The sequence below is a fragment of the Pinus tabuliformis genome, chromosome Q, assembly GCF_031772625.1.
Source record: "Pinus tabuliformis cultivar Carrire ecotype Pingquan chromosome Q, CPIR1, whole genome shotgun sequence".
Lineage (NCBI taxonomy): Eukaryota > Viridiplantae > Streptophyta > Pinopsida > Pinales > Pinaceae > Pinus > Pinus tabuliformis.
This window is the reverse complement of record NC_142296.1, coordinates 323995896-324023744: the sequence shown is the minus strand read 5'-3', so window position 1 is coordinate 324023744 and position 27849 is coordinate 323995896.

Genomic DNA, 27849 nt, shown 5'->3' with positions numbered 1-27849 from the left:
AAAGATTATAAAGCTTGCTTATCATCTTAAACTGCATTTAGGAATTTGTACCAACACATCTCGTGGTGATCCTGAAAGACAAAACTTTAAAAAGATCAACTTAAAATATATTGAATGAACCTAACAACGCTTTGCAACATAACGCTCACAGTAGAGGTCTAGGTAGAGACGTGTTCCGGCGTCGTTAAACATAGTGACTGTCGATCTCTACGAAGGTGGGTGATTCCTCCTGAGGGACGATAGCACTAATACGGACTTGTGCTCCCACGTACCGTCGCGTATATATTGGGAGACCCCTATAGGCATTTATCCTTTATCCTTAGGAAGCCGTGTCGGCCGCCCTACTAATCGCGATGCATTGAACACAGCATTCACGAAGATCGACCACCCGTACCGTAAAACGTATTCTGTGGTTTCGCGAAAGGTTTGGCACACCCTCTGCCTAGATCTCCAGAGCAGTTTCTTTTGGCCTTTTTCAAACTCTATAACTGAAAAAGTCCAACCGAGCATTTGTCACTTCGGGCTCGTTAAAACATCGAAGGAGACTAGAGTCATCTTTAGCTTTTTCTCGACTCTTTAAAACTGAAAAAGCAAGTTGTGTCTAAAAGCGTCTAATAAAATTCATTCAATTCGGAAACATAATTCCCCTTTTGTATTTTAGTTGATCAAGTAATCCGCAACCGTGGAAGAAAGTCAATTGAAACCCCGTCGTTCGCGGAGGCTTGCGAGTCAACCGTCTTTGTCTCCGGAATTAAAAGTAGTACGGACAAAGCGAACTCGCTTGACCGGGTCAAAATCTCCCATCAAAGTTAGAACAACAGTTCCAACATCATCTGAGATCCCGGTCACTCCAAGTATTTCTGGAATCCCTGCCTCTATTGAAGAAGTTCAACAGCCACAGAGGGACAGTAACACTGATCCTAGTCTGAGAACAAGTACTTTTATTACTGAACCAGTTCCGTTTGTAACCGGTCCAGAGAGTCTTGTTGCTCAAACAACTGTCGCTGTCGAAACAACCCCTTCTTCGGCACCAGAAATCTTTTACGAACCTGACGGTCTTCCTCTTCCACCTGGTTTGATTGCAATAGAGGAAATCGTAGAGGACCCGCAAGCAAATACCCCAACTCATTTTGGAGTAGGAGTCACTCTTTTTCCTTCTGCATCAGAAGTTTGTCCATCACCAGTGGAAGTGCCTGTAGAATTGCTAGGCAGTTCATTGGATAGACTTAAAATGTATGAGCAACCGTCGACCTCTAGGACTGTGTCAAATGACACAGCGACGGCAGAAGCCCCTGCTGTCACTCCAAAGATGTTTGCCGGCGTACCAGCTGTCCCAACTAGCTCTCAACAGCTAGAAGGAGTCCACCAAGGGACTATTTCGACAGTGTGGTCTGTTCCAGTTTGTTCTCCCGGTATAATACCCGGTAATTCTTATGTTGAAACTAGACAAATTGATCCCTATGGAGGTCAATTTGGGCCATCCAATCCTCAAAGGCAAGCCATACCCTTGAGTTCCGGATTGCTACCGTATGGGGGGCAATATGCCCTTTCATTACCCCCTCCGGGAGGATACCCATACGGCAGTTCTCAACAGTGTTTAGGTTTGACCAGAGTTACGACAAGTGGTTGGGTACCTATGTTACCCCAACAGCCAAGAGTTGTGTATTCTATGCAACAATGTGTACCTATGTCTAACATCCCGACGACGCCAGCTATTGTAACCATGTCGCACGTTCAAACGATGCCTGTTGTATGTCAACCCCAGGTTGTAATGCAACAGCCCCTTGACCCTACAACACAACCACAATCGCCAACTACCGGGATGACACAGGTACAAACGGGTACGATTACCCCGCATCTTGGTCCGTCGGTTAGTATAGCACAGCAAAACATGGCTTCGCAGCCATGGATGGTGCAGTACCAACAACCACAGTTCCAACAAGTGTACCAAGGATCTGAGCAACAGATCTTTGCGAATAGTGGACAACCCTATTTTCAAAATGGGTTAAATCAACCACTTTACAGTGGTCAAGTCCACCAGCCGTATCAGTCATACCAGCATCAATTGCATTATGCTGGTATGCAAAGGCCTACTGCTCAGGCGATTCCATCGTATCCTGGGTACGCCTCGCCAAACCTGAATCAACAGTTACCATTCGTGGCAACTTTAGAATTACCAGATTTACATCGATTGACAAACGATCCAATTGCTTATGCCCATTGGTGGCCAGCGATTCCTCACAAGCTTCCGTCGGACATTCCTAAATTCAATGGAAATCCTGGCGAAGACCCATCAAATCATGTGATGACTTTTCATCTGTGGTGTTCGTCGAACACCTTGAATGATGATTCGATAAGGCTTCGCCTTTTTCAGAGGACATTGACAAGTCCGGCGGCTAAATGGTATATTGAATTACCTAGAGCCTCTTTCGTCAATTTCAGTTCCCTAGCCACGACTTTCTTAACCCATTTTCAGTTACCTATAAGGTACGAAACTGGAACAGAGATCTTAACCAATTTCAAGCAGACAACAGCCACACATATATCCGATCATATACATGAGTGGCGTCGTCATCGCAGAATGGTAAAGACTTATGTTCCGAATCAGCTATTAGCTGAGTAGTTTATAAAGTCGCTTCTTCCTGCTATAACAGAAGATGTGGCCAAGGGAGGGGTCGTAATAGAGGAGCAGGTTATTGCTCGTGCCCAGTATTTAGACTTAGTATATACTCAGTCTGGCACGCTCTATGACAAGATACCTGATGCCCCCAGACCGGAATTTTCAATTCCTCCTCCTCCTGGATCAAATAGTGACTCTCATGCTGGCGACGGTGTGATTGGCACTGCGAACACAAAGTCGACAAGGGATTCGAATAAGAAACCCCGTAAGACTTCGAATCAAAAGGCAAATCAAGAGGTTCTTGCTTCGGAAATAAATGCCATATCAGCAGATAAAGGCAAAAATTCCGATCAACCAGGAAGCAAGAAAAAGAAAAACAAAGGAAAGAAGAAAGAACAAGGAGAATCATCTCCTAAAAGATCTTCTTCGAACTCTCCTAGGAAAGGGAAACCAAAAATTCCATGCTTTATATGTGACGAGGATCATTGGACAGCAGACTGTCCATACAAAGCTGAGCTAAAAAGATTCTTAAAGAGTTCACAAACCCCAGCTGTGTTAACTGATCCGTTTCCGAATCCAGGTCAAAATCTGGTTGATAGTGGAAATGCTTCCCCGTGCCAGGTGCTAATGTTGTCGACCTCCAAGCGACAGAATGATGCTTTGATTTCGACAAAGAACAAAGATTACGGGAATCCGCAGTCATCGAACGGCAAAGAAAAAGATCAACCAAGCAGTTCAATGACAACTTCGGCAGGAGTTATGCCACCCATCTTTACGGGAAGCATTCCAATGATCCATGGAAACAATCATTCTCTCCAAAATATTGGAGTAATTTTCCTAAAAGACCCCACTTTAATGGGTACTTTTTCCCTACCGCCTTCGAGTAATCTAGCGGAAATGGCCACGATGGAATATGAAACCTTCTATTTCTAATGGATCTAAAGCTTCGAGGATAGTTCCTATCTCATGTCAACCTCGTTAAAAAATGAAATAAGGAGTCTAGAGGATAGTTCTTTTCTGTGTCAACCTCATTAAAAAATGAAACGATTCCCCAAAGTCTAGGGGGCATGCGCCTCGTTTGCATTATTATGCTGGGGGCATGCAAAATATATCGAGCAGTTTTAGCACATAGTTCATGCTCGTTAAAAAATAAACGCAAGATCGAGCAGTTTTAGCACATAGTTCATGCTCGTTAAAAAATAAACGCAAGATCGAGCAGTTTTAGCACATAGTTCATGCTCGTTAAAAAATAAACACAAGATCCGAGCAGTTTTAGCACATAGTTCATGCTCGTTAAAAAATAAACATAAGATTGTGAGCAGGCTTTCCCTTAGAGTTCAAGCTCATCCAGAAAAAATGAACCGGTAAATAACCATTGTGATCGTAAATTCATCAGCCATAAAAAGCCTTGGTCGTGTTTGCACCTGTCACCTCCACCGTCATTTGGCCGATCGTTCACCTCCATATGATTGTTTACCCATTTTGAGGAATAGCTGCGAAGAGTGATTTCACCTAGCCATCCTTGTGACACTGCCGTGATTGGAAAATTCCAACCTGTACCTGGAATCTGCTGCTATCCCTGTTTATCACTCGTTCCTCAAAAGACGAGTCTTCTTTGAGCTCTTTTCATCCGACTCGTAAAATATGAAAAGTTTGCCGAGTTTTGGCCTTCCATCTCGTTAAACGACCGGAAGAGCTATCCCTCCTCTAGATTTTAATCTTTTTGGACCTGAGGGATTATTGCACAAAAAGATCGAGCGCTTGTTTTGTTCGGCTCGTTAAAAGTACCGAAAACTCATCCCTTCTGTATTGTTTTATACTTTTCCGGACTTAAGGGATTAGATGACGAAAAAGGAATTTTGGAGTTAACTTTCTGTACCTTTTCAGACTCTCTAAAAATGAAAAGGACCGAGTTTTCCTTGTCGTTAGACTCGTTAAAATGATTAAATAGCGACAAACTTGTCTTTAGACGAGAACGAGTTTCCCTATCGCTAGGCTCGTTAAAATATAGCGATGGGCTTGCCCGAAGGGCAGGTTATAGAACAAGCATATGTTATCCTCCTCAAGCTTGACAAAAATAAAGAGGTACTGGTCAGAAATGACTGGGGAAAAATTGGGAGAACCTCAAAGCTTTAATGGTAGCAAGTCGCTCTTGAACATGACACTTTTCCTCCATACCACATCGGGTTGGGTTGTTTCATTCACCGGTCTCATCACCATGGTCTTCGCCAAACCATCCACATTTGGGGTAATGCTACCGATCCATCGCATCAGTGTCGTTATATGTTCAAGAGATGTCGTTCAAAAAGAGTCAACCGTGTCCCATCCACTGCCATACATTATCCTTCATCCATCCATGATCGCCACCCTGAATCATATGTCACAGATTGTATTCACCTCCACTAAAATCATTAGCTCCGTTCCGTGTCACTGATGTGGGATTCATTAAGGCCCTCCTTTGACGGATCGCTTCTTATCGACTTCAGCTCATTATCCAAGAAGTTGATCTAGGAACAACCCCCTCAGTACTTTGAAGCTTGCATGCCTCAATGGCAAGTTTCTCACTTCCGGCGACAGGTATACATCAATGACCTTCGACCAGAAGATTTTGCGTGGTGTTCGACGCCAAGTCCTTTATTCACACCACGTGAATTGTACTGCAGTACCTTGAGGATCATTATCATTATCGGTGATTCCTCTCGCGCTTGTTAATGGTTTACATCATTGACCGGTAATCAAGCGATGTCTTTCCATGTTCGACTTCAGCGCAGTTCTCACATGGATCGACTTGTACTTAGAGTGAAGATCGAATGAGTTTGAAGACCCCGGATCTAGTTTCATCCATCCGGGCTGCGATATATATTCAGGAGATATAAAGACATTTGTCGTGTACATCATTGCAGCAGATGATCATCCTACTCAAAGGATGATAATTTCAGCAGAGAATTATCAGTCTACCATCAGACGATCGTCTGTTCTATGTACCAAAATGAATTTATAAAGCTGAGCATGGGAATGCCCGCCTCAGCTAGATCATGAAAGCAGAATGAAAAATAATGTATTGTATTGTATTTTATTACAGGTCACCTCTCAGCGATTGAATGAACTTCGGATCCTCCTGATAAAGCATTTCACCCGATAAACGACCTCATGCTTTAGGGGGCAACTGTTATAGACATTTTTGTGCCTTGCAGCATGAAGCATGAAATGTCCATAATCTAAGGGATCCAAAGTCCCTAAACATGTTGTTCCTACCCCTAGAGGAACAAGGTCAGCAAACCACAGCACTGAAAATCAGTTCTCCACCTGAAAACACTCAAAAACAAGCAATTTCTGGATCATGTCAACTGCTCCACTGAGCATCTGCGTTGAATGTCAACTGTCCCTCTCTGTACCTGCGTTGAATGTCAAATCCAACAAAGGCTACCTACGCTGAGCGAGATTGGACAAATGGCACAGTCATTCCTCAAGGTGTCAATGCCCAGGAAGCTTCCAAAATGACACTTGGATCAGGGAATTCACCTAGTGATGAGTAAGAGGTTCTTAAACTCCAAGTGGAAGCAAGGATCTCCAAGTGGACTCAAGAACTGAAGTATAACTGAAGTGGGAGAGGACACTAGTCAGCTCTCAAGCTGACTCATCCTTTCTCCAAAACTCCTATATATAGAGCTCTCTCATGAGGTCTAAGGAGGCTGGAATTTTGTGAATGTAAGGAAGTGCTGTTGGTTTGAGTTTAGAGCTATTGGGTGATTGCTTTGAAGGAGGTGAAGAGGAGATTTCTTTCTGCTGGGAGGTGTTGCTAGATTGGGCCTCTTATGGTTGTAACACTCCTTGAACTTTACTTCTTCCATTAATAAAGCATTTGAGGTTCTTCTATATGCATGTGTCTCAATGGTGTATTGTTATACTTGTGTATTTGATTTATTCTAATCCTTGAATCAATTATGAATGTATGCTTCTTGTAGTTTCCCTCTCTTGTCTTTTTGTAGGATCTTTTTGTAGCTGGGCCAGTGAAAGAGCAAGGAGCTGGGAGCAAGCAGCAAGGAGAGAAGATTGGATCAATCATTAGCGAAAGACATCGGTTAGTGGATCCCTTTCTCCCTTGTTTTACTTTCATAAAGAAGAAATCTTAGATAGCTTTGCTTCGGTTGTTGCTGAGGTACTATCACCCTTAGAGTGGGATAGGGTCATTCCGTATTGGATACTTTTCCCTACAACAGCCATGATGGCTCCTATGTAGGCCATTTCGTTGCTAAGAGGAAAACCTTCAAAATTATCCAAGAAGGGTACTATTGCCCACCTTACACCATGATGCCAGGAGGTACAGTACTAAATGTGATGAGTGTCAAAGTATGGGAAATCCTAAACCAATGGATGAAATTTCCCTACAACCTTAAGTGACTCTTGAGCCATTTGAGAATTGGGGAACGAATTTAATTGGGGCAATTGATCCCCCATATAAACAAAAGAGATATATAATTATGTGCACTGATTATTTGACAATGTTGGTTGAATTAAGGGAAGTAAAATTAGCAACAAAACATAGGGTGCCAAAGTTTCTAAAGGAAAACATCTTTTATAAGTTTGGATTCCCAAAGGAGCTAGTCACTGATCAAGGGGCTCAATTCACATCAAATCTGATTGAGGGAATCATGGAGAAACATCACATAAAGCACAAAAAGTCCACGCCTTATCACCCTCAAGAAAATGGGTAGGTAGAAGTGAAAAATAGGCCTACAACACCACATGGAAAACCACCAATGGGTTCACTCCCTTTGAGCTAGTTTATTACAAAAGGGCATTGTTTTATATTGAATTTGAGTACAACACCCTAAGGATTGAAGTAGAATTGGACCTAGACATCACCAAAGCTTAACTAAAGATATTGCAACAGCTCAATGCTCTTGATGAATTTAGATTGCAGGCTCGCATGTACATTGAGGTAGTTCAACTGTAGAGGAAGATTTGACATGAAAAAAACATCAAACAAAGCACCTTCCAGGAGGGTGGTTGGAGCTTACTATATTCTTAGAGATTCAAGGATTTCGAGGGAAAGTTCATGACAATATAGTGAGGTCGTTAATTCGTTATCTATTGGAAAAGTGTCATGAGAATGGCTTTATCCTAATCAGGAGAATTGAGGAGGAAGGGACTCCACTTTTGGTCAATGGCCACAAATTGAAGCTCTACAAGAAACATTTATTAAAGGAGGATTTTAATATTTTGATAAGTACGAAGTTTAGTGTGATTGATGATCTCAAAGCTCTCAATCCATCCAGCCTTTGAGCAGCAAAAAAGAAGGAAAACAAAAAACAAAACAAAAAAAAGAGAACAAAAAAGGGATAAAAAGCCTCAATGAAAACCTCCATGAGGAACTTAAGGCAACCTCTAGGACTTAAAACCTCCATGAGGTAGTCCAAGAATTTTAAAAAATTAATGAAAAAGAAAAATAAAAGATCACTAGGTGAAAACCTCCTTTGAGGCACCTGGGGAAGTCTTGTAGGATTAAAAACCTTATTTGAGGCAGCCTACAAGTCTTAGAAAAAACAAGAAAAAAGGAGAAAGAAAAAATAAAAGAAAAAAGAGAAAAAAGAAAAGCAAGTGAGACCTTACATCATTTTGCTAAAATGTTTTTGTTTCAGGGTTCTAGTCATAGTCAAAGGAGGACAAAAGACAAGGAGACAACTTCAAAACCCCATCTTCACATTCTCCAAGCTAACTCTTTGCATGTCCTCCATCAGATCATTAATTTCCCCACGTTCCTCCATGACCAGATGGCCTTCCTAACTCAATTATGCCTCAATCCTAAAGTGTTATAGGATTGTCATGTATCGCTACAAGATCAGCCCAAATATTCTACAAGACTGTATTCGATACACAAGAAGGGTACATATCTTGTGTTCTTCACCTGGGAACAATGGGAGGGGGTCCACCATAACCTCATCATCCATTTTCCACACCACTTAGCCTCTCCTCCACCCAAATTTCCTCTTATGTCCATTAAAAACACTCATTTTCACCCATCTTTCCATCTCTTTACCCCACAAAAAAGGCCTCAGACACTTTTCCATAGGATACTCATGAATTATAAATATTTTGGAGGTATCACCTAAAGGAAATTATGATCCTAGTGGGGTCTGTGTGACTGTTATAGGAAAACATAGTCCTATAGTAGTATGCACAAACCCTACAGAGCCATAATTGGACCACTAGATTGAAAATATAACCAACATGAAGGCATTAGAGGGTCATTACTTTGATCTTGAGCAACTACATTACCCTCTAAAAGTTGTTACATGATCATCGTTCACCTACAAGTAGCAGCCTTTGATCCACCTCTTGAAGAACTTGTACTATCAAGCTTCAATTAGTCAGGCATATTTCAAAAAGAAATATTATTCAAAGAAAGAAAATGCAAGGAGCAACAAAAATAAGAGGATGATACCATAAGAGACAAGAAAAGTAGCCTTACTTATGTTCAAAAATCATGCAAAAATCCATTGATCAACACACTAGCCAGGACTACTTAGTGGGTATAGGTATGAAAGACTCATAGTTTCTTCATTTAAGTGGATAATAGTCTAAAAGAAAATTTAATGCATGAGGGAAGAGGTTTTGTAGGCTAAAGGTGGATCAACGGTCTCAACCATCCTCAAATAGTTAAATTGGAGCTATCCTTCTCTCTCATCACACATGGAGAAAATCACAAAAGGAAAAAGGTGATGATAGCAAGGCATGGGCCAATGGGTCTATGGAGGATTTACAAAGTTGGTAGGTGGGGACCATCTAATATAATGCATCGAACCCACCACAAAACCTCAAAGGAAATAAAAAGCAAGCCCGAACCCCATTTGTACCAAAGTTTCATTCCAAAAATGGTAAGGAGGCCCACAACCATCATTGGGAGACAAGCTAGCTAAACCAAGGATCTCATAGGATGCCATAGAGAAACTACAGGACCAAGGAATAGTTACTACAAGATTCGGTTGAGTGCTATAAGATAGAAAGTAGGTGGTACAGGATTTTGGTTTTGTGTTATAGGATTGATCTCGACTGCTACAGGATTTTCCTGAGAGGTGAAAAAGAGCTCAAAATTGCACAATGTTTCCCACAAAACCTTAAAGCCGTGAAGGAGCCTCCAAGGGAGGAGTAAGTAACCAATTTTCCTCACCTCCTATGCCTAAACAGTCTGTGGAATTTTTCATATATTTTCCACAAAAGCATCATGTAGCAAACTCTTGAGAGTGAAAATAAATTCAAGGTCTATATTTTTCTTACAAGATAAGAATGATGGTAAGATAATGATCTTGTTTTGTGTTGCGCATGCAACCTTTCTTCCTCTAATCGGAAACAAAGAAGTATTCCTCTCACTTCAGTTTTGAAACCCTAAATTGCTCTGAAAATTGATAACTGACAATAGAATTCCCATATAAACACTTTGAAAAACTATAGTAAGGAACATGAGTAGTAGTTTTAATATAAAATATCTTGCAAACTCAGCTAGGGCCCACTAACACCCTCTTTTCATAGACATCTTTGGAAACCACCAGTAGATGAAGTTCTTTAAGAAATTCAAAGGGTTTGATGATGAAGTCACTCACGAGTTTACAATACGCCTCCAACCTCAAGGGGAAGATAGTGCCACCACCATTGTGAGGAGGCTCATTATCCATTTAAATACACAAATCATTAGGAGGGTGATCACATTCCCTAGGAGTAAGGTGGAGGAAGGGGGAAGGAAAAAGGCTATAAAAGCTAAAAATAACTTCTTCCTCCCTGAAGAGAAACTGATTGTAAATAAAAATGGGTTTAGAAGAGAGATACTACACTAACCATGGGATGAATTAGCCTATCACACATTTAAATACATATCATGTGATGGGTGACTCAGTTTTATTCATGCCTATCATTTTAGGCCACTTTATGAGTTAATATTCTAGATGGAATTACTTATCCTGAGTATGCTAAGTGTTCCCCATGTCCTTCTTTGTTGCATAGTGGAAATAATCCAAAGGGTGAGAGAAGGGAAACATAAGTACATTTCTCATTATGGTCTCATAAGATTCATAATCATGTATGTTTTGGAGAACATCAAAACCCTATGGCATGGATATGGATAGGGAAGATTTTCTAGAAACATAAGAAACAATATTATTGAGACTTGGAGAGATAGTCAAATATTTATCTACAGAATAAGAAGAGGATGGTAAGAAAAAATAAAAATCTAAAACAGAAGAAAATTTATATGGTGAAAAGGAAAAGGAAGAGGAAAACTAGATAAATAAATAGAAACTCTTAGGGAACCTTCCAAACCTTAAAAGAGAAGAAGACAATAACAATAAGAAAGAGTTTCATAAGGGAAAACTGAGTAGGAAGTATCTTCCACCTTAGTGTTGGGTCGTTAATATACCATTATTATTGTCACTTTTGAATTCTTATTCCACCCATTTCTACCATTCTTCATCATGTCATTTATCATAATTTATCATATAACTCTATTTTACAATGATTTATGCTCTTATGTAAAAATATTATTTATTCTCCTTTATTTCTAATAAATTGATGATTATGCATGATTTTATCAATGAAAGTTTAATAAATTGGTTATAACATTATTCACCATTTTTAAACTCCAAGATAATTTCTAGATTGAAGATTTGACCATTAAAAGTGCCAACTCAGAAATTCGCTGGAATAAGAAGTGACAGTTTTGTATTTGAGATTCTGAGCAAATGAAGATGAATTTGGAAAATCTAGAACATGGGTTTTGTCCATAATGGACCAAATTAACTTTATGCAAAGAACGGTTTGAACAAATTCAGCTTGTATTGAGAGAAACGCAGGGTTCTTTGAGCACGATTTTCTCAGATTCGTTGTGTGGCCATTTTCCAAATCTCAGCTGCAAAGCCAAATTCGCCTTGCTCTTGTTGAAATATGGATGGAAATATATCTTCTTGTTGATCAATTGGTTGGAAACAATCTAATTTTGTAATAGAAATCATGTTGTAATTATCTCTGTTGTAACTTCTCTATGATCTCTCTCTATTTAAATGAAAACAGAGATCAGAGAGGGGGATGGATTCGAATGATGGAATTGGGGATGAATTAGAGATTCAGAATTGAGGATGGATGAGAGATGGAGAGATTTCTTGTTGTAATCCACTGTAACTCTGTTTTGATATTTTAATATAAATCTGGTTGCCATTCCATCTTTGATCCTGAAGTAACCCAACAGCATCCGCTGGCGACTAAGGGCCCAGCCTCTGGTGGATTGTGCTGCTGCTGTATATTATCTCTTTGGTTTATGCGTGGTTTTCATTATCAACTTTATTTAGTAATCTAGTATGTTCTATTATTTTACATCGCGGTTCTGTTATATCTGATTTATGTTCAATTGAGTAATATTGTTCTCTATGACAGGAATGTCGTATTGATTCATGTTGACTTGGTAATGCATTATTGTTCTTTTAATCATTGATATAACATTGCTGGTCCTTACAGAATGTATTGTTGTTTAATTACAGCGTATCCGTGTTGTAACACTCTTTAATTGGTATTACTGAATTCATCTTAGAGACTATATTTCCTTGCGATTGTTAAATCTATGAACGTTGTTGTTCCATTCCAAAATACAGTCGCATTCTTTATAACTAAGACTGGTAATCGGATTACCAAGATCAGATTACTATTAAGGTGTGTCGTGTGTTAAGTTATTGTGTATTTATATTTGACTTTCTAGCGTTGTTTCATATTCCATCATTAATCAATGCTGTTCTATTTCCGTGTGTTGTCCGATTTATTCTTAAAGTAAAGATTGCTATTAATTTGGCTTTGTTGTTGTTCATTTCCATTAATTAGAGTTTGTTGTTCAGATTCCTTTAATTACAGTTTGCTGCCCATTTACTTTGTTGTTCATTTCTGTTGATTAATTGCAATAGTTTGCTTTTAAAGAGTTTTCCTAGTTTACTTTCAATGGCAGCTTTAGTTCAATTTCTATTTCCTTTTAATTGCTTTAAAGCAGGACTGTCAACTGTAGAGAACATTGGTTATTGCTTCCTTGTTCCCAGATTGATTGTCTTGTTCTAGTTTGATTTCAATTGCATCAATCTCTAGAGGAATGAGTTATTGCTACTGTATCCTCAATTGATGTTTGCTGAGTGAATAGTTGGATTTTAGAGCATTTGAGTTTATGTTATTGTTAGATTTCTTTTTCAAGCATTCATTTACTTTTGGATTTTAAGCACTATACTGCAAAACATTACTCTTGAGTAAATAGACGCCTCAGACTGAGTACACTCTTGAAATAAAAAGTCATCCCTGGGTTGATAATTAATGTGAAGGTAATTAGGAGTTCAAAAGACACCTTTTTATCGCTCGACACTTAGCAGCCTTGAGTACACCAGTCATAGACAAGGGGAATTAGCCAAAGAAAATTCCTCTATATTTCAAAAAGGGGAGAAGTAGTAGACTCAAGCAGGGGAAGCCTCATCCTCCCTCAATAACCCCCATCACCATTGAGGGGTTAGCTAATCACTAGGAGGGACAATTGGAGAAGGATAAGAAACAAATTGAAGAAGTCACCTCCCTCAAAGACAAAGGAAAACAACCCCAAGCCTCACAAGGGAATCCATACACTAGGGGAACCAAGATGAGACAGTTGCAAGAGGAATTTTCCATACCACAAGAGGTCATAAAAGATCTACAGGAAAGCACAAAAGTGCTACAGGAAAACATAGCAATGTTATAGGAAAGTGTTAAAAAGCTAGTGTAACAAGGCAAATGGCCACAAGAGATGCAAGAACCTAATCTACAACTAGATTTGGGGTCTTATTAAAATTGTTATGAGAAAATTCAGATAATACCCCACAAATTTTCAATTACAATCCTCCTTGAGTTAGACAAATAAAGATGCAAAACTCACTGATGGATGCAAATTTCCAAGTCTAAAGGAGTTGAGGATGTAGGCTTGATGGGAGAAAAGATGAATAAAATGGGTGAAGAAATGGTTGACTTAATATTTTAAGAGGAAGACATGAGAGAATAATTGCAAATAGAAAACAAGAGATTGAAGGAATAACTACAAGAAAAGGAAGGGTAGCTTGCTACTATGACAATCCTGGCTGTGGAGGTCATCCAATGCAATAAACCCTCAAAATATTATGACATGTTTCTCAAAGAGTAGTGACTTTAGTTATAAATAAAGACTCTACTCGCATAATATGGATCACGTACTTTCAAAACACCACAAATAATTCATTGAATGTTGTCATAGATCTAGTCCAGAGGATAGAGCTAAGATGGCAGAAGTCTATATGCACAATATCATGTTGGCTGACATGAACTTTTGGGATCCAAATTATAGGATGGGAGATATCCAACTGATGGCGTTGGCCTCTTGGCTAACTCATGAAAAAGCAAGGGCTGTGTTAGTTTCAGTCTTTCTAGCCTTCCTCCAGTGATCAAATATTCTCTTACAAAGTGGTCTCAGAATGTCAAGGTCAAATTTTGTCATTTCAAAGAGTCTTCAAGCAAAATTTGGTCACTAGGCATTAGGTCTAGGGTTTGCTTTCACTCCTTCTAAAGTTGTCCAAATGTCGGTCCATGTCATCATTCTGCTGAGTCTATCACCATTCATAGGGTTTTCATTATCATGTGAGTGTCTAATGAGTCATTTTACACCTTGTTCATGCTTCAGTTGCGCCTAGGCAAGGTCATTTCCCTTTCCTAGGGTTTTGAAAGCTAATTTCTCTTGGACGGCCAAATCATTAGCAAAACTTGTATTCAGATGTTCATACACCTTCCCCTATCCTTCATGTACCTTACTAAACACTTCCCATCCCTTAGATCCACCAAATTCCTCATTTTTGCACAAACCCTAGTTTCTTGCTACAACTTGGCAATTTTCTAGGTTGGGCCTGTGTTTTGCCCTTTTGGACCCCTTCCCCTCACTCGATCTCTATGATTCCACTTTCCCCTACTCCCTAACATCCCTCCCTACTTTCAAAAATTTCCCCAAGAATTTAGAAGCCTCTTATCCTCTTCATTTCGCTTCATTTCGACAAAATCCCTTGTTTCACACATCGGGATAGGTTTTACTCACATGATATTTCTAAGAAATAAAAAATGAATTTGGGAAAACTGGGAGAGGTTTTTGTCCAAAACATGTCAAGAAAAAAAAACCTCCTTCACGTTTTACACAGGTGTCATGGGTTTAGAGAAATGTCAAAAACATCGTTGCCTCAGGAGAATCAAATGCACCTCGGAAGTGACCTTGGGAAAATCAAGTTTTCTTCTAGCGTGGTTGGCCAAATGACTTTCTTGATGAGTCAAATGATAACTACACAAAAATATATTTCCAATGAGCTATCATGAGCTCAATTTGGAGTTGAGGAAGGCATTCAAACGTTGACTGCAACATCACTCTTCCTTGAGGCAGCCTCATTTGGCACATTTTGACTAGTCTTGGGAGATTTGATTTCTGACAGGGAAAATGAACTCCAAATTAAAAACTTATTGATTTTTTGGAAATTAGACTCAAATACCTTTCCAATGAGCTATCCTATGCCCAATTTGGACACCAGGAAGGGCTCCAAAAAGCATCTGAAAGTCGCACTACGCGTAGGGCTCAGACGTGCTACGTGTTCAAAGTTGAACGCGTAGCGCGCCGCGCGCTACCCTGAAGATGGGCAAGTCCATTTCTCAAAAACTTAGAATTTTTGGATTTTTCATGACAAATTACACTTTCTCAGCAATTACCAAGGCATTTCATCAGGTTTTGAGCCCTCAGAAGGTCAAAAAACATGCAAAAAATGACTTTCTGCCACTTTTTGGACACACAGGGAGCAGTCTTAGGAGATTGCAATTTTGGAGGGGAAAATGACCACCAAATTGAGAAATTCAACTTGGGCTGGAAAGTAGACATCTAGAACTTTCCAACAAGCCTACTTTTGCCTCATTTGGATGCCAGGAAGCTCCTCAAAAGTTGGCTCAAAGGCGCGCTACGCGTTGAGAATTGGGGCGCTACGCATCAGGGAAATTTGCCAGTTTTGCACCTTCAGCTCAGGAATTCGCCCAGCTTTGACCAATTTTGACTTGTGATGGGATTTTTCACCCTCCTTGATGTAATTGATGTAATTTTATATTGACTTGACACTTATTTACCTATTCTAGATGATTCATTCATAAAATAGCAAACATTTAATGAATGAATTGGTTTCCTAGCTTATAGAGGCAAGTTGTTTTGACTGCCTAGATTATAGTGCTTTGTTTAGAATTGGTTAAAACAGCTCCTAGGATGATGAGCTCGACCCCTAGAGGCTAGGGAATGGGTTGGCATGCTCTATATCATGTATTTTCTAAATCATTTTCATGGTTGGAGAGGTTGGACTCTTGAGGGATAAGCTTCTATTGTATTACACTTTGTATCTCTGCAATTTTGGCAAAGGAAAGACCAGGGTTTTGCAGCACTTCTTGGGATTCCTATGGTTATTTGTGTTGATGGTGTGCTTCTCTCATGTACTTTTAAGTGTGTTATGTGTATCATTTTTCCCACTTTTCTTCTCTACACATTAAGTAAATGAAGTGTTAAGGTAGAATTCATAATTTATATGCTCTGCCTTTAAGTTTGCTTAATATCTATGTTTTCCTCTGTCTAAAGAGAACCCTCGAAAGTTTCTTGCTCTCTTTGGCTCCTCACCAGTCATTCCTATCCATTCACTTAAATCAAAGACATCAAGACAATCTCCTACCTTGCCCCAAAATGACCTCTGCAAAAGCTGTGTCTCATCCCCGCACCCGAAATTGCTCTCCTCATGTTTTCCACCAAAACCCTAAAAATCTAAAATCAAACCTTCTCAATCAGTTTACTAGCCTAAAATCAGTGTTCTTTATTGGTCATCTCTGCCCTTTGAAGACCTTTTGCCGAGATAGACCCGGAGAGAGCCCTCTCCTGCCCTGTAGGGCTAGCTACGAGGCTAAGTGGTTTGATGTTGCCTTGGATTTTGTCCTTTTCAGCCTGAGGCCAAATTCAAGCGCTAACATATTGGCGACTCTGCTGGGGAGAACAAATGGTTTGCTTGTTGATGTCATTTGTTTTATAGCTACAGACAGAGCCTAAAGTTATGCCAGGTAGCCTTCGAAACGCTTTTGCTTTGCATTAGCGGAAGTAGATAAACGTTGCTTCAGTCAATCTCCGGTCTAGCTTGTAAACGTGACATCTAACACCCCAACACATGTATCAAGTTCAGATCTGATTGTTGATGGTGGACAACGATCAGACACTGGCAAGGCTGCAATCATTCACTTGGCGACTCTAAATCATTTTCGAGATCAGATCTAAAGACTCCACTGGAGGATGATCCCGACCAGCAGAAACATGAAAGGAGAATATGGCAAGATCAGGTACTCAAGTTGGAATTTCATCCAAGACATTTTGTTCTTTGTCATAAATTATTTCTTCTCTTTTCCCGAGAATGTCAAAACTTCTTTGCAAAGTATACTGTATTTGAGAAGAGATCTTCGGCCTGCAGTTGATTCTTTCCCTTTGAAGATTGTGAATACCAAAGATTTTTATACCTTTGAGCTTGATCAAGACCTTTCTTCTAAATCTTGTGATGACCATCTTCAAATTGATGAATCTCAAGAGACCAAGACTGATTCTATACCTGTTGTACATATCCCTACACCTTGTAAAATTCCAGATCGGTATAAACCTCTTGTTTTACCTTTTGTTCTTCATGCTTTCCCCAAAAACTATGATCTATACTTGCTGAGGTTTGATGGTGAATGTAAGAATGTCAACGCTGAGCAACATGTGCAGAATGTTGAGAATTTTCTAGATCTTTTTGAAGTTGATGAAGAAGATGTTAGTATAAGGCTTTTTGCTCTTTCTTTACAAGTCAAAGTGAAGAGTTGGTTCAAAGCCCTGCCTGATGCAAGCATTTCAGATTTCCAGCAGTTTGTCAAAGTTTTTCTCAACAGGTGGATGATCAGGCAGAACCTTTTCTTGATTGTAGAAGAGTATAACCAGCTGGAAAGATTGCCAGGGGAGACAGTACAACAGTTTTCAGCCAGATTTAACCAAGTTTATTATTCAATGCCAGTTGAGATAAGGCCTACTCCTGGATCTGCTCTCTTGCACTATCCGGGTGCCTTTGATCCAGAGATGGAGTTTCAGCTGAGAGAAAGGGATATTGCAACACTTCACGAGATGCAAAACAGTGCAGTAAATGTAGAGGCACATCTGCTAATCCGACGGGCAAGGTTGAAGGAAGAAGAGATGAAAAACATAGATCCGGAGGAATCAACATCTCTAGAGGTAAAGCTTGACATTTTGGTAAGTGCAGTGGAAAAGATGATGGACAAGATCAACCCAAGGAATTACTATGATGTTCAAGTTCATTGCTCGCTGATTGAAGAAGAACAAGTTGCTGATCCAAAACATTTTGTTTCTTATCCTAGTTGTCATAGATCTGATAATGATTGTTTTGTAGATCACCTTGGCGAAGAAAGAACTGTTGATATGACCTGCATGCTTGATGATATGTTTTATACTGATGATTTTCCTCAGTTTGATCAGTATGATGATGATTATGTTCTCCAAACAAAAGCTAATCATACAGACAAATCAGCAACTAGTTTGTGGGAGGAGGAAGTTCACTTACAGTAGCTCGAATACAATGATCAAATGATGCATAGCAGCTATGACAATGATGAGGAAAGTGCATCAAAGTTTGAAGTAAGTGAAGGATCTTTGCCTTTTTGTTTTGATTCGTTTCAGTTCATCAGAGACAACTTCCATGCAATCAGAAATCAAATGTCAACAAGTCTTGATTTGAATCATCTTGAGAGCAATGAAAATTTTGTTCAAGACTTCTCATATTCAGATTTACAACCCCCGAAAGCCATTGATTTTCAAGTTGCAGCTGAAGACTTGGAAGTGGACACACATGATTTAATGATTCAAGGTGACTCCGTACCATGCTGTTTTGAATCATTTCAGTTTTTGAAGGGTAGATTGCATAGTAAATCTTCAAATGAACAGCCTATAACAAATCATCAATCTCTCAGTGTTAATGTTGAGGATGAGACAGATAACAATTAAATTCTTGAGTAGCCTGTAGCGTCAGATTTGCAGCCACCAAATGAAATTGAAGGGCAGATTACAGATGAAGTTGTGGAAGACGAAATACATGATTTGATGATGCAGGAAGATTCTATACCCTTTTGTTTCGAAGCATTTCAATTTACAAGGCAGAATCTTCGTAAAATCTCTCAAGAAAAAGATGAACAGCTAGAAGGATGTCATACATTTTCAATGGATACATTGCAGTAGTCTTTTCAAGTTTTTCATGATCCAATAGCTGATGTTTTGGATGAGGTTTGCAGTCAAAGTCTTTCTCCATTTACTACATGTGAGCTTGAAACATGTGTTGATATGAATTTGATCCGGCAGCTGGTTTCTTTCTCATTTTCAGCAGAGGTCTCGTCACAAGGCTCAGATCAAAGTTTGCATTCATGGTATGAGGAAACGAGAAGTAATCCATTGGATCAGCTAAGTCCCAGTGTGCATGAACTTCATGATCCTTATGCAGTGTTTTTGGAGGTGGATAGAGAATTCATATCATTCTACGGATCTGTTTCCAATTTGTCATTGGAGTTTCCTTTCAGTAGTTCTCTCATGTTATTCATAAGCGATAACTTGTGGAGAATTCAACCAGCAGATGGGATACTTACTTGGTTGCATTGGTTGTTTCATTTCACTTGATCAGGTGATGAATGAAACTGTTAGAGTAGGTTTTGATGAATAAGCTCCACTTTGAGCATCATTTCCAGTTTGTCGATTGTGTTAAAGTATTGAGTCAGTTTTTAGTTGAGTGAGAGTCAATTTGTGTTGTCAAGTCATCAGTTTTCAGTCATGCATTTTAGTTTGAGTTTTTGACTCCATTGCCCAATGGATAAGGCGCTGGTCTGCTCTCCCAAAGATCTACCGTTCTTGGCACCTCCAAGGAGCTACCATCCCCATTGGAGCCAATGTTAGTGTCAGTCTTTCCAGCCTTCCTCCAGTGATCAAATATGCTCTTACAAAGTGGTCTCAGAATGTCAAGGTCAAATTTTGTCATTTCAAAAAGTCTTCAAGAAAAATTTGGTCACTAGGCATTAGGTCTAGGGTTTGCTTTCACTCCTTCTAAAGTTGTCCAAATGTCGGTCCATGTCATCATTCTGCTGAGTCTATCATCATGCATAGGGTTTTCATTATCATGTGAGTGTCTAATGAGTCATTTTACACCTTGTTCATGCTTCAGTTGCGCCTAGGCAAGGTCATTTCCCTTTTCTAGGGTTTTGAAAGCTAATTTCTCTTGGATGGCCAAACCATTAGCAAAACTTGTATCCAGATGTTCATACACCTTCCCCTATCCTTCATGTACCTTATTAAACACTTCCCATCCCTTAGATCCACCAAATTCCTCATTTTTGCACAAACCCTAGTTTCTTGCTACAACTTGGCAATTTTCTAGGTTGGGCCTGTGTTTTGCCCTTTTGGACCCCTTCCCCTCACTCGATCTCCATGATTCCACTTTCCCCTGCTCCCTAACATCCCTCCCTACTTCCAAAAATTTCCCCAAGAATTTAGAAGCCTCTTATCCCCTTCATTTCGCTTCATTTCGACAAAATCCCTTGTTTCACACATCGGGATAGGTTTTACTCACATGATGTTTCTGAGCAATAAAAAATGAATTTAGGAAACATGAGAGAGATTTTTGTCCACAACATGCCAAGGAAGAAAAACCTCCTTCACTTTTTACACAGGTGTCATGGTTTTAGAGAAATGTCAAAAATATCGTTGCCTCAGGAGAATCAAATGCACCTCTGAAGTGACCTTGGGAAAATCAAGTTTTCTCCTAGCTTGGTTGGCCAAATGACTTTCTTGATGAGTCAAATGATAACTAGACACAACGATATTTCCAATGAGATATCATGAGCTCAATTTGGAGTTTAGGAAGGCATTCAAAAGTTGACCGCAACAGCACTCTGCCTTGAGGCAGCCTCATTTGGCACATTTTGACCAGTTTTGGGAGATTTGATTTTTGACATGGCAAATGAACTCCAAATTAAAAAATTCTAGTTGTGTTGGAAATTAGACTCAAATTCATTTCCAACGAGCTATCCTGCACCCAATGTGGACACCGGGAAGGCCTCCAAAACGCATCTGAAAGTCGCGCTACGCGTAGGGCTCAGGCGCCACCACGCGCTACCCTGAAGATGGGCAAGTCCATTTCTCAAAAACTCAGAATTTTTGGATTTTTCATGACAAATTACACTTTCTCAGAAATTACCAAGACATTTCATCAGGTTTTGAGCCCTCAGAAGGTCAAAAAAATGCAAAAAATGACTTTCTGCCACTTTTTGGACACACAAGGAGCAGTCTTGGGAGATTGCAATTTTGGAGGGGCAAATGACCACCAAATTGAGAAATTCCACTTGGGCCGGAAAGTAGACACCTAGACCTTTCCAACAAGCCTACTTTTGCCTCATTTGGATGCCGGGAAGTGCCTCAAAAGTTGGCTCAAAGGCGCGCTACCCGTTGAGAATTGGGGCGCTACGCATCAGGGAAATTTGCCAGTTTTGCACCTTCAGCTCAGGAATTCGCCCAGCTTTGACCAATTTTGACTTGTGATGGGATTTTTCACCCTCCTTGATGTAATTGATGTAATTTTATGTTGACTTGACACTTATTTACCTATTCTAGATGATTCATTCATAAAATAGCAAACATTTAATGAATGAATTGCTTTCCTAGCTTATAGAGGCAAGTTGTTTTGACTACCTAGATTATAGTGCTTTGTTTAGAATTAGTTAAAACAGCTCCTAGGATGATGAGCTCGACCCCTAGAGGCTAGGGAATGGGTTGGCATGCTCTATATTATGTATTTTCTAAATCATTTTCATGGTTGGAGAGGTTGGACTCTTGAGGGATAAGCTTCTATTGTATTACACTTTGTATCTCTGCAATTTTGGCAAAGGAAAGACCAGGGTTTTGCAGCACTTCTTGGGATTCCTGTGGTTATTTGTGTTGATGGTGTGCTTCTCTCATGTACTTGTAAGTGTGTTATGTGTATCATTTTTCCCACTTTTCTTCTCTGCACATTAAGTAAATGAAGTGTTAAGGTAGAATTCATAATTTATATGCTCTGCCTTTAAGTTTGCTTAATATCTATGTTTTCCTCTGTCTAAAGAGAACTCTCGAAAGTTTATTGCTCTCTTTGGCTCCTCACCAGTCATTCCTATCCATTCACTTAAATCAAAGGCATCAATACAATCTCCTACCTTGCCCCAAAAGGACCTCTGCAAAAGCTGTGTCTCATCCCCGCACCCGAAATTGCTCTCGTCCTGTTTTCCACCAAAACCCTAAAAATCTAAAATCAAACCTTCTCAATCAGTTTACTAGCCTAAAATCAATGTTCTTTATTGGTCATCTCCGCCCTTTGAAGACCTTTTGCCGAGATAGACCCGGAGAGAGCCCTCTCCTGCCCCGTACGGCTAGCTACGAGGCTAAGTGGTTTGATGTTGCCTTGGATTTTGTCCTTTTCAGCCTGAGGCCAAATTCAAGCGTTAACAGGCTGAAAAGACAAAAAGGTTAATATCTAGGGAAATTGATGAACCCCACTGGATAAGAGAATAATTTAGAGCCCCTCACCTTGTCATCAACAACCATAGAATCATTTTTGAAGACCCCAAACTACCACCACCTTACATAGAAAAATAGGATCAATCCATCCTACACTCTTAGTACACTTTCAGGTTGTTAGGAACTAAGATCCTATAGGCTTGTCAGAGGAGAGAACACTCCTTACCACATAGCTTAGAAATGCGAGAGTATCACTCTCTGGAGAGATTAAGGAATGCCTTGGAGAAGACGCCCTTGTATAACATAATATTTCAAAGACAAAATATCAACTAGATAAGACTTAATTTTATCCCTCCTTTGTTGTTATGGCTACAAGATAGAAAAGGGAAGAGAGAAGAGAAATAAGAATCAATAGAGATAGAGAAAAATTCATGGTTTTATTGTCACTACCGCAAATCCCTCCAAAATTTCATTACATTCAAATTTTGGAGCCTAACTAACTATCACATCAAGTGCCACTTTGGTCTTAAAGTGTTGTTTTAATTCATTCTATCTGTTTCAAGTGTTCTTGATTGTTCTTAAGTGTCATTGCATTGTTTAGAACATATCTAGTGCACTCCATGCTCATAACGCGTTTGTTTGTTGTAAAACAACACTTTTGGTTGTAGTTGCACACACTTTGTTTGTTATACTTGGAGAGTGTTTGTGAACTGGAGTTTTGATGTGTATTTTTTATTGTTCTATCCTGTCCAAATCTTATTGATGAGTTAATATGTGTCGCACTTTATTTATTTCTGGGACTCATTATGTTCAACCCTTGTTCTATATTCTAGACTTAGACAAATTTGATCTACAAGTTAACCCACTAAGGCTAGGAGTGTATGGTGCACTCTTAAGAATTGATCGACACCCCTTCATTGTTTAGAAGTGCTCCCTGTGCACTCCAACACTGCATAGTGCAATAATAAGACTCATTCCCCTCCCTTATTTTGAATGGTACCCTCAAATAATTCCTTCCTCATTTTTGAGCACATGGCGCATCATCGAAGAACTATGATGACTCCTTCAGCCTTCAGAAATGCACCCTTCACCCTCCCTGACCCTCTTGAGTGCATGGCACACTTTGAAAGGATGAAGCCTAACCCTTTCAATCTTTAGCATTGCACCCTATGTCCTCATTGTATCTCTTAAGTGCATGAGCATGCCCTAAATCTCTAATTCCTCATCCATTTTTCCTTCAATAGTGCGCTTGTGACCACCCTATCTCCCTTGAGTCCATAGTGCACTTGGGAAGCATGAATACTCTTCCTTTCTCCTTTGGACCTATGCCTTGCATCCTCCTTGGACCTCTTGAGTGCATGAGTGCACCCCTAAGCCTCGAAACTTTATCCCTTTAGCCTTTCATAGTGCACCTTTACACCCAAAAGTTCTCCTTTTTCTTCTCGAGTGCACTATTAAGCCATGAACAAAAAACTTGCATGAAACATGTTAGCATAGGATATTTTCAGGTTGATGTTTTCTTTCCATGAGTAATTGTAGCTACATGTATTCCAAAAGGCATGGCAAGGATGCATGAAGAAATCGAGAAAAGAGGGAAGTTAAAAGAAGCATTCAAGAACGAAGAACACATTGAAATCTTGATGATCGAAGCAGCCCAAAATACTCCATGAGATCAAAGACCCTTTTGAGGGTAAATACATCAACAACATGAAATTTTCATGAAAGATTGAAGACACAAGTGGAAACCTTGTCACCTATCAAAGAAAGTCCATGACATCAGTCACCATGAGTCCAAGTCATCAATGATAGTGATGTATCATGTCCTCACCACATGATGATGTGGAAATCATGATGTGATGATGTAATTATTGTAAAGACAAAGAAGTAGAATTCTAAGAGTCATGTATGGACAAAAGAGGCTTGTGAAGAATTCCAAAAGACATGTAATTCCAAAAGTTATTTGGAAGTTCAAGATTTAGAGAAGTCCAAAGGTCATTAGAAGTTGGAAAGTCAGGAGTTAAGAGGATATGAAAGTTCATGGCTCAAGTTATAAAAGAACACTCATTACTCAAGCAAAGGAACTTTAACCTTAGCTTCTCCCATAAGTCATTAGAGAGATAGATATAGTACTTTTGGGGAGAAAATAGTGGCTCTAGTGCTCCAATATTGCAACTGGTGGTCTTCATTGTACTTATGCATCTTGGAACTTTTGCTTAATACTTGAATCCATTCAGCCAACACATTTTCATGCATGAATCAGGGATGTTTTGAGACTATTCTTCTAATGTTTTTGGTTTATGTTGGCTTTCATACATATTAAAGTAATTGAAATATTTTAGTGACTTTAATGTTAAACCTGTTTCAAAAGTGTTGTGATGATTTAACTATTGTTACATCTATGTGAACTACTTCACTTGATTCTTAATGATTATTTCTTGTTTATGTGTGTGTGTCTCCAATAGATTAGTATTATTACTTTTCTTTTACAGACTCTCTTTCTCTCCCTTGCAGTGAAAGAACCTTGATACATCTACAATTGAACATTTCACAAGGCACTCTCTCTTGCTCATGCCAAAGCACATACATGCTACTCTCTCATGCTAATTTCTTAAGCCAGGGAAATTTTTTAAGTAAACAACATTCGGGTTGTATTTCTGACTCGGAATCCTACACCAAAAAATGTGAGGACTAATTGGGACCTCATATCGGGGAGATCCCCTATATGTTGGCAGTATCCAACACCATCAACATTCTAGTGCTAGAAGGAGGGTAGCCTTTTTTATGGTTGATAGCTCTTCACATCCCAATCATTTAGTTTCTGGACAAGGAAGTAATATCCTGAGCATTATCCCAACTCCTATTGCTAAGGTAGAAGGGTCTTCTCAACTTGGTCCAAAGTTGGCTTATGAAGTTACCTAAAAACAACTTCGGGAATTTTGGCTTATTATGCAATGGTTTGTGAAATCTATCGGTTTACTCCCCATTTCTCATAATATTACTCATCATGCCAAGAGGAAATAAACAACTTATATCATCATATTAGTTACATCAGTGGAAAATTTGGTCTTTTCCACTTTTGAGGAATTAGAAGAATATTCAAAAGGAACATTTCATCAAGAGTCACTTCCACACATTCCCAAAGAGTACGAGGAAGATATTATTTCTTCTAACTGAAAAAAACTTAAAGATTATTTTGAGTTTAACGACGGCCTAAATAGTGAAGGTGAATTATCATCAGATTTAGAAATGGAGGAGGAGAAAAGAGATGAATACATGGCTTATCAAGACTTGGATGGATGGCCCAAGGGTCACTTTCTCTTTCGAAAATCCTTCATATAATACCTAGACATCTAGAAAAGTTACTATCTAAGTCTAATCCTAACAAAAAAAAAGGTAGAATATCATATCAATGATTTGTACATGCATCTACGAATGTTATAGGTACGACATGATGATGTCTCTAGTAGGATTTTTCCTTTCACATTCAAAGGTGGAGCACTAGAATGGTACCATAATATTTATGTTAATTCAATCCATGGTTGGAGGGAGTTTAAGAAATTATTTTTGGAGAAATTTTCTGATGACAAGACTCCTGCCATGTTTTTAAAAGAGCTCGAAAATATTAAGATGGAGAAGAAGGAGAAAGTAAAAGATTTCATTCAAAGGTTCAATGGCATATTTGCCAGGCCAGGCAGTAACTCCATAAGGCAAAAATGATTCGTGTATTATTCCATCAGGTAGGTCTTCATTATGTACATGACAGAGACACTGTTTAGTTCATCTCTCGATGACTGTTCATATTTCTTATTTATCTATTTACATATATTCACCCAATCACAAGGATTAGGTGTCAACATTCCCCCCCTTAATCTGAAGGGATTTTGATGAGTCTAAGCATCATTCTAAATCGTTCAAGATTTTCTCTTACAAGCGCTTTGGTGAAGATGTCTGCAATTTGCTCATTTGTGGAACAATGATGGAGATGGATTTTTTTGGCCTCAACATGATGTCGAATCAGATGATATTTAGTATTGATGTGCTTCGTTTGATCATGGAACTTTGGGTTCTTGGCAAACTTTATTGCAGAGGTATTGTCAGTCATGAGTGGAGTTGATTGTACTTGTTTTACCTGCAAATCTTCAAGAATTTTCCTGAGCCACACAATTTATTTTATTGCTTCAGCTACTACCACGTATTCTGCTTTTGTTGTAGAATCTGCTGGAACTGATTGTTTGCGTGATCTCCAGGAGACAGCTCATGATCCAAGACTCATAGCATATCCTGAAGTATATACCCCATTTTCTTTGTCTCCATCGAAGTCTGAATTAGAGTATCCAATCAAGCTAAAGTCGTCCACCTGTGTATACTTGATTCCAAAGTCTTGAGTTCCCTTCAAGTACCTTAGAACTCTTTTTGTAGCAGACTAATGTCCCTCACAAGGCTTTTGCATAAACCTGGAGAAGATTCCAACAGCAAACAAAATGTCTGGTCTGGTAGTAGTTAGGTAGTTGAGACTTCCTACAAGCTGTCTATACTTTGTTGCATCCTCAAATTCTTTTCCTTCAATAGATGTGAGCTTTAAGTTTTATTCCATTGGAGTAGTAAGAGGATTGCATTCTGTCATGCCAAACTTCTTCAACAGATCTCCAATGTATTTCTTTTGAGAAAAAAATATGGACTTCGGATGTTGGGTTACTTCAATGCTAAGATAGTAATGAAGATAGCCCAAATCAGTCATTTCAAAACTTTTCCCCAATTCCTTCTTTATGGTGCAATGTAGCTTTCATTGTTCCCTGTCATCAAAAGATAATCTACATATACCACAAGATATACAACTGTTTTGCCAGCTTTCTTCACAAATAAAGTTGCATCATCAAGATCATAATGTTTGAAATTGAGTTTCAGAAGATGCTCAGTTAGTTTTTCATACCAGGCTCACGGTTCTTGTTTGAGGCCATACAAGGACTTCACAAGTTTTCATACTTTATGTTCATGTCCTTTCACAGCAAATCCTTCAGGCTGGGACATAAAAACATTCTCTTTTAGATCTCCATTTAAGAAAGCAGTTTTTACATCCATTTGGTGGACTTTCCAACCGTTCTGAGCTACTAGTGCAAAGAGTGTCTAGATGGTAGCCCATTTTGCTGTGGGGACAAAAGTATCCTCATAATCGACCCCTTCCTTTTGTGAAAAACCTTTTGCCACAAGCCTAGCTTTGTGCTTGTCAAGTGAGGCATCAGCTTTATACTTGTTCTTGTAGACCCACTTGCAGCCAATTGGTTTGGTTCCTAATGGAGGATAAACCAGCTTCCAAGTGTCGTTCGTTATGAGGACATCATACTCCTTTTGTATTGCTTCTTTTCATTCATCATGATAAGCAGCTTCTTTGAAGGAAGTTGGTTCAAAATATGTAGACAAGTTCAATTCACAATCATAAGAAACATCCATCTCAACATGTGACTTAAAGTCATCCACATCACCTCCATTTTGTCGGTTTGAATTTCTAGTTCCTGTCTTTCCAACCTCATCAGGATGAACATTTTCAAGTGTCTTTGTCAGCCACTTTGGGGGACCTTTCTCAGATGGTCTACGCTGCTCCGTT